We start from the raw sequence: 9201 nt of genomic DNA, 5'->3' as shown, positions 1-9201 counted from the left end.
ATTAACTATAAAAGGAATGATGATCAAGACTTTGGAGACAGAAAGCAAACCATTTAAGTTATCTATATCTGTTTAAAAGTAATGCCTTGATACCTACAATAATAGAACTGGCCTTTCACCTATTTTTTACTTGTAATTGTAATTCATATTTTTTTCTTTGCTCTTTTTTGTGTCTGCTATCTCTGTTTTAGTTTTACTCCTGTTTGTGAGGGAAGATTTGGAAGGGATATGGGAAAGATTAGAAATTCTGTATTTTTCCTTTTCATAAATTCTTCTCAGATGATATATTGTACCTAAATGTTACACCCTGTAACATATGTAACTTATGCATTGTTTATTTCTGTTAGTTAAAAAAATAAAAATACAACACAAGTCCTAAGTAACTGAATTAGTTTTCCCCAAATGAATGGTGTATTTTATCTGATGAGCACTCACAGGTAGTGCCATATTTAATCTTTTCCAACATAATTCTGATGAAGTTGTCTGGATTGATTTGACCTGGAGTGACCCGGTTATAAAAACCGTCAATGAGATAAATGTTTGAATGTAACATCAATCCTAAAGAGAGGTCAAACTTGCAGTCAGACTAAGGTGTAGTACTTCATGCTTGTTGAATGGCTAGGTGTCTATGTACAGAATATGTATCATTGCTGAACGATACATTTATTTAATACAATGATTTGAGTAAGGAGGGCACGGTGTGCTATCAGCAAAGGATCAAGTAGTGATCAATTCTACACTGAAATGCAAAGAAAAAACACTATGTTTCAGATGTACAACCTTCTTAAGAAAATGAATGCTTTTTCACACACCTGAAACAGATTCCATAGCTGTTATTGTCACGATCACTCTGACCCTTTTGTATTAAAGTTTTATTCCATACACCTGTCCCTGGTTTTTCCCTGTATTATTTAAACCCCATTGCCTTCAAAGCTCTACACTCAGCATTGGAAGACAGATGCCCGGAAGCTCGCCTACCAGCTGGTCAAGGAGAGACCCAACAGCATAGGTTTCAGAACGGCGTCCTGACCATCTGAGTCCGGGGCACGGAGCGCCTGGCTCCGTTATGATTTTATCTTCTGTATTCCTTGTTTCATCTTTGGCTTTGGATCTCCTGGTATTTGATTTTTTTACCCAATTGGACTCCACTTGGACTCATTCACCTTCGCCACGCCCCCCAAGCACTGGATCACTGCTGTCACCTGTCTGTAATCCCGTCCTGTTCCAGCTGTGTTTTCCCTGTTGTCCTTCTCCAGTCACTTCCGGATTATACTGTCCACATAGGGTCTGAAACAACCCACTTTACGGGTATCTGGACCGGCTCCCGTGACAGTTATATGCTTCTGCTTGTTTTCCAGTAGTATTTATGCTTGTTCATAAAATATGAAATTATCAATTTAATTGGGATCATAAATGAAGAATCTTTTGGTATTTTAGTCCCACATTTTAGAAAGTGATAAACTTGTTGAGTTCAATGCACCTAACACAGTAACACAGCTGTTGCTTCTTACCAGGCATGTTAGATTCAGAGGGAGTTTGGTTTTGTTCATTGGCCAGCTGACAGAATGTATTTGTACTTAAAAAAACAAAGGGTTGAACAATAACATCAAATGTTACCTTCTCAGATTCCGATCCCATGGATGATGCAGTAGTAAAATTATGTCCATGTTTTGCTCTTTGAATTGGGGAGACATTTAAATCAAATGTGTATATGAAGATGCGTTCAAAAATATAAACTACATGTCATTACTTTCCTGAAATTATTTTCACTTATATAGAATCTGTCATTGTGACAACATTTATACTAATATCAATCCTTACATAAATTACTGCTCACACTTTAAAATGTATACTTAAAATGTATTTTTTTATCAGATTTAGAAATTATTCAGTATTTGAACATAGTTTTATGTTCAGTGTTTAAGCAAGGCTGAATGTCTGCTGGAAGTGCTATAAATTGACAAGTACACAACACTACTCACACTTAATCACATATTATAAAAGGATGCCACTGTTATTGTGCCACTGTGCCGTCTGCCATAGAAAGTGCTGTATTTCCATGAGGAAGTAAACTGAAGTCTATTCCACAATGTGAGCACTAAATATCAATGTTTGGTTTTGCAAGAATAAGTTCCAACACCAGGTTATAAAATCCAGCATACCTAAGGTCACCACAACTTAGAGTTCTTCGTGACACCATTTCATGAGAGTATTTCATGACACCTTCTGCACCCCTAGTCATCCTTAATCTTAATGGGAGATCCAGTTTCAAATAAAAACTGAAGACAATTATATTTTGTTAATGCAATGATTAAATTAATATTCAAGGTGAAAATACTTTTTAAAAGGTGTATTCAGAGTAAGATGTACAGTGGTGTGAAAAAGTGTTTGCCCCCTTCCTGATTTCTTATTTTTTTGACATGTTTGTCAGACTGAAATGTTTCAGATCATCAAACAAATTAAAATATTAGACAAAGATAACACAAGTAAACACAAAATGCAGTTTTTAAATGAAGGTTTTTATTATTAAGGGAAAAAAAAATCCAAACCTACATGGCCCTGTGTGAAAAAGTGATTGCCCCCTAAACCTAATAACTGGTTGGGCCACCCTTAGCAGCAACAACTGCAATCAAGCATTTGCGATAAATGGCAATGAGTCTTTTACAGCGCTGTGGAGGAATTTTGGCCCACTCATCTTTGCAGAATTGTTGTAATTAGCCACATTGGAGGGTTTTCGAGCCTTACCCGCTTTTTTAAGGTCATGCCACAACATCTCAATCGTATTCAGGTCAGGACTTTGACTAGGCCACTCCAAAGTCTTCATTTTGTTTTTCTTAAGCCATTCAGAGGTGGACTTGCTGGTGTGTTTTGGATCATTGTCCTGCTGCAGAACCCAAGTGCGCTTCAGCTTGAGGTCACGAACAGATGGCCGGACATTCTCCTTCAAGGTTTTTTTGGTAGACAGCAGAATTCATGGTTCCATTTACCACAGCAAGTCTTCCAGGTCCTGAAGCAGCAAAACAGCCCCAGACCATCACACTACCACCACCATATTTTACTGTTGGTATGATGTTCCTTTTCTGAAATGCTGTGTTACTTTTACGCCAGATGTAATGGGACACACACCTTCCAAAAAGTTCAACTTTTGTCTCGTCAGTCCACAGAGTATTTTCCCAAAAGTCTTGGGGATCATCAAGATGTTTTCTGGCAAAACTGAGACTAGCCTTTATGTTCTTTTTGCTCAGCAGTGGTTTTCGTCTTGGAACTCTGCCATGCAGGCCAGTTTTGCCCAGTCTCTTTCTTATGGTGGAGTCATGAACACTGACCTTAACTGAGGCAAGTGAAGCGTGCAGTTCTTTGGATGTTGTTGTGGGGTTTTTTGTGACCTCTTGGATGAGTCGTCGCTGCACTCTTGGGGTAATTTTAGTCGGCCGGCCACTCCTGGGAAGGTTCACCACTGTTCCATGTGTTCACCATTTGTGGATAATGGCTCTCACTGTGGTTCGCTGGAGTCCCAAAGCTTTAGAAATGGCTTTATAACCTTTTCCAGACTGATAAATCTCAATTACTCTGTTTCTCATTAGTTCCTGAATTTCTTTGGATCGCAGCATGATGTCTAGCTTTTGAGGATCTTTTGGTCTACTTCACTTTGTCAGGCAGGTCCTATTTAAGTGATTTCTTGATTGAGAACAGGTGTGGCAGTAATCAGGCCTGGGTGTGGCTAGAGAAATTGAACTCAGCTTTCCAAAGATATGATAAACCACAGTTGATTGTTGATTGGGGGGGGCAATCACTTTTTCACACAGGGCCATGTAGGTTTGGATTTTTTTCCCCTTAATAATAAAAACCTTCATTTAAAAACTGCATTTTGTGTTTACTTGTGTTATCTTTGTCTAATATTTCAATTTGTTTGATGATTTGAAACATTTCAGTGTGACAAACATGCAAAAAAATAAGAAATCAGGAAGGGGGCAAACACTTTTTCACACCACTGTATACATGAAATCTTATGCATTACAAAATACCCCACATCTACCCACAAGCAAAATGTGGACACTAAATATAATTTAGCCCTGGTTAATTAACTTGTTTTAATGTGAAAGGATAATTGGATCAACTAATTTGAGCCAAAATGGTATTAAGAAAAAAATATTTTTTATATTGTCAGTAAGACACAAGAAAGGCCTTCTCTCCTGAGAAACCATACTGTATGCCCACAGGCTTTGAGCTGAACATCTTTTTTGTGTGTATACAGCAAAGTGGCATAGTTAGACAAGTCATATTTGTACCATGTCCTTTATTCTTTCAATGTTCTTAAAATAGCCTACAGGCAGCCATGAGATGTATTTGAGAGTGTGAATTGAAACACAAACAATCTACCTGTTGATGCATTACATGTTTGGAATTGGTTTGTTCACTTTATTTTTAATTATCAAAGTTAATTTGCATACTTTCATAGCTTTCCAATAACATATTACTCAATGGGTTATTATTATATGGTATTTTTAATGTTATCAAGACTTACCAATGAGCGTTTGATGATGTGCATTATTCCTTAATGAATTTGTTTAACTGTTATGCTCCTTTTTATGCTAGATTGATTTGCTATTTTAATCCACAGTGATTCAGATTAATTCAATGTCTGTTTTTCATTGTACTGTACCTCAATGAAAATAAGACTTTCTAGATTACTAAAAAATGACTGCATTATACAGTCACATTTTTTAAGTAAATGTATACATTTAAGATTTTGCATTTAAATTCTGACCATTAAGCTGTGAGAAACATCCAAATGGAAATTAGAGTAGAAAAAATATTATATAATAAAATATTATTGTACTAGAAAATATTTCTCTGAATTTCTATCAGAGGAAAACACAGAGAATGATATCTATGTTACAGGTGTTTCGGTGTCAACAGCATGTTCCATTGATTAGGAGACTACTATTTCATTAACGCATATCCACTCAACAACAACAAACATAATCTGCTGTTTTACAACTGGCTGGTTGTTAGCCCAGGAATTCCAAGAAGAGTTGCCGATGTTTGCACTTCAACTAAAGAGTTTTTTTTTTAATTTGTGCATCTTCTCTGTTTGAGGTTGTGAAATAATTGCAGAGATGTCAAACAGTGACTGGCAAAGGCATGTACTACATATTCCTTAGTGATGATAATATTATGAAGTTACTTAAACCATATGAAGAGGTGGTTTAAATTAGTCCCCTACTTTACTAACCTCTAGAGGACAGCAGCTGTTACTTTGGGTTTGTTGATAACAGGTTTTGTATGGTTCTGCAGGATAATTTCAGAGGTCATATTCATTGCAATTGGTCTTAAGTTAGCACACTAGTTTAGCAAAAAGCTGCATGTTTACCAAGGCATGAAACTCTAGTTAGTATGATGCTTTTAGTTTATTGCAGCTGACCCTAAGTGACATTGGACCAGTGGCACTCAGCCCCTTATTGGCTAAGTGTTAGGAATTAGTAGTGAGGACCCTATGCAGAAAACCAGGGCGATCTCCAGAGGCGTAGTCGATAGAACAATCTGAGGTCTGAGAGCCAAAGGTAGACAAGCTGGTGCAAAAGTACAAAACCAGAAGTGAAGCCGTAAGCTGTGAGGAAGCCAAGAGTCGAAACCAGATCGAGAATCAAAGTACCAAAACCAAAAACCAGGAGATGTAGTCCAAAAACAAACCAGGATCAGGAAGCCAAAAACCAAGTTGTAAGTAATCGCGAGAATCGAAGTAGCTCTAGCCAGAAGGAACCTTATTACTGAGCACAGGGGAGATGTGAAGCAGCATTAAATAGGTTGAGGTAAATGGGCTAATTGGGAACAGTGTTGGAATGCGAGGTGGATTGACTAGTCCTCTGGGGGCGTTGCGTAACACTAAGTGCATAAAAAGGAATGTTTGTAAGCAAATAATTAAAACAACTCATAGGATTCAGCAATCAATTTAACCCATAATCAACAGATGATGTCACCTGAAGTAGAATATGGGGGTTGTAGAACAGCTTCACAGAGCTGAAAACATATACTGTAAGATGTTTGATGTTATGAAACAATCATTAATCTAAAATATCTGATTTGATCTCAATCCTCCCCCTTCATCCCCCTTGGTTTAATTCCATGAAGTAAAATTCATAGATGCCTTCATCTAGATGTAATTATTTCCACTTAATATTAATGTTTCCCCTTAGCGCACAGTAGCTACCAATTCATTTTGCTTAGGCCTATGGGTTAACATCAATTGAAAAGGAGGGTCTGAAACAGATTGCTAAGAGGCATTAGCTGAGCAATTCCAAATCCCACAAAACCCACTGGACAGGTTCCTGGTATCTGCATCACTTCTCTCATTGTGTGTTTTTGTACTGTAAATTCCTTTGAGAAGCCACAATTTGCTATATAAAATAAAAGTTAATTATTATTAGGTATTATTTCCAACTATTTTCTTATTTTTGTGACAGTCCTACTGCTAGATTAGTGAGGTGTTTTCTCCTAGGTTAATATGAATTAATGTTTTTTTTGCCTCCTACTAAATTAACTTAATACAGGTTAAAAACCCCAAAATGCTTTTACCAATTTTGGTGAACATGGGTGCAGCACATTAGCCCCTCTGAAATGAAATAAAACATTTTGTTAGTGTTACAGAATAGTATGACCATATCAGTAAAGCACTAATGAGTTATGGGCATTAATGGGTTAAATCAAATGCCCTCCCCTCAGCAGATTTTCAAGGAAGGTGACCATGAGGTGTCCCTCAGAGTCTCCCTGGATTCCTTAAATTCGAATGTTGTCTCTGCGTGATCTTCCCTCCTGGTCCGTTAGTTTCATTTCCAAAGTATATTTTCATTGCAAGAGTTTCTTTATTACAGTTTCTTCTTCTTCGATCCATCCCTCTGCTTTATCCAGTCTCTTATTAACCTTGCTCAGCTCCTGTTTAATATCTGTAAGCTGCTGTTTATTGTCCCATCTGAAGTCTCTAAGTTCCTGTAATATTTTCTGAAGACTGGCATCCGCGCCATCTTGTTCAGAACTCGCTGAGCTGCTCCGACTGTGGTCAGAAGTTGCAGTTTCAAATCAATCTAGCATAAAAATATTTTCCGCGGTCAGTAGTTTTCTTCTGCTTCTCCTGACAGCCCCTTCAGCCATAAATATTATTTTCCAAACATAATGTGAAAAATAATGTTTTTTTCAGGGCTTTATTACAAAATTGTTGGGAGGTGATCCGTATTACACTGCCATTCCCGTCTGCATCCTAACCGGAAGTCCTAAATCAGGATTTTAACTCTTACTTAAATGCATAAGTAGAAATTAATTTGTTTTAAAGTACAAATGATTGCTTCATAATGTAGTTTGCAAAGGCATCTTCTACTACTGAATCTAAATTCTTAAGCCTGTGAAGAAATACCTCTGTTAAATGGTATGGATGGGTAACAGCTGGCCAATGATCTGAAAGTGTTTTATATCCGCTTTGAGTTGAAATCTACAAGCACCTACAACCACCATCATGGGACCATTCTAAATAATTTTACTAACTGGTGCAACTAGTTCTTCCTAAAGTTAAATGTTTCAAAAACAAAGGAACGTGTTATTGATTTTAGGAAAAATACCACACCCCCTCAGCCCACTACAATTGATGGTCAGCCTGTTGAAATTGTCGATGACTATAAGTACTTGGGACTGGTCATTGACAAAAACTTAAAATGGGACAAATATTGTGATATGATCTATAAAAAATGCTAACAGAGACTCTTCTTTCTTAGAAAACTCGGGTACTTTAAGGTGGATAAAACTATTCTTTCACTTTTCTACAAAACATTCATTGAATGATTAACATACTGCTTCACTTGTTGGTTTGGAAACAAAAGTACCGGTAATTGTAATAGGCTGGGTAATTAGTGAATGTAAGTGTTACGCATTCCACTCTCGTCTCTGTCCCTTCTTGCATTCCCACGCGCACACCCTTACCTCAATTACCGTTCACTCCCGTCCCTATTTTAGTTCTCCTTTTTCCTCATTTCCCCGCTCACTATTGCGTATTCTTATCGAGCTCCCAAGTGCGCACTTATCTCTTGCTTTTCTATGGTATTTGATCTCCTTGCCTGCTTCTCGTTCTCGACTTCGCCTTGTGTTTTAGATTGCTGCTTCCTCGTTGTACCTCCGTGTTCTGACCTACTCACCTGCTTCCTGGTTTTCGTTTTTGCTTGGCGATTCGGGCTTAGTGTTTTTCCTCTGTCTCCTGAGTCCTGCACAGGATCCATTCACCCTATCAGCCCCATTCTGTCAATAAGTGGCAAAATAATCGGGAATAATCAAATCAATTTAAGCATCCTTTACACACAGAGGGTGACTAAGAAAGCCAAAAGCATCAGGGAGTGTGTGTCTCACACTCTCCATTGTGAATTCACAATTCTCCCATCTGGGAGACACTGCTGTATTCTCTTCCCTTTTGATAATGTGTATTGTCATTGTGTTGTGTTTGACTGTGCCATAAAACAAATCTCCCCTAGAGGACAATAAAGATAAAATCAAATCGAATTAAATCAAAATTAGGCAGAGTTGGATGGATGATCAAAGTCCACAGAAGAAAGATATTTCTTTTTAAAATTAACTCTAAAGCATCAAAATGTATTAATCCCTATATAATCCATTTCCAAAGCCTAGGAAAATATGGCCTACATCTGCGTCTTGTGTCAATTAAATTATAGATATTTCAAAGTCAATGCAGAGAACTATTGGGTAAGCTCAAGTGCTATTGTTTTGGTGGAAGCTTACACTTGCCAAGTGAGTACTGGTTTATGAGGAAGTCTGTAGAAGATTCCAGGATTCAAATTCAAATTAATTCTAAGTATAACAATACTTTATGATGCTTTAAAGAGGACAAGTGTGTACATGCTTTGGAACAGCATCAATCTGACCCAAAAGTGAAATATGGCAAGCTAATTTGGTGATTTCTAATGTGAATGTGTATAAGCAACATTCAGTCAGGTTAACACTACAATTGTGAAGATAAAGTTACAGCTAGGGGGATCATACAATGTAAAAACAATGAGTTTCATCAAATTTATTTGCATAGATGTAGGTGAGTTTACAGGCAGATAAACAAAGATGATCAAATGTATTTTTTGGTGAATTAGAAGAAAGGGATAAATATTCAACACAGAGAAACATGAGAATAAAGAAATAGAAGACAAACAGAAG

Source organism: Atractosteus spatula, chromosome 13 (genome assembly GCF_055471065.1).
Source record: "Atractosteus spatula isolate fAtrSpa1 chromosome 13, fAtrSpa1.hap1, whole genome shotgun sequence".
Taxonomy (NCBI): Eukaryota; Metazoa; Chordata; class Actinopteri; order Semionotiformes; family Lepisosteidae; genus Atractosteus; species Atractosteus spatula.
Note: the sequence above shows the minus strand (reverse complement) of the source record.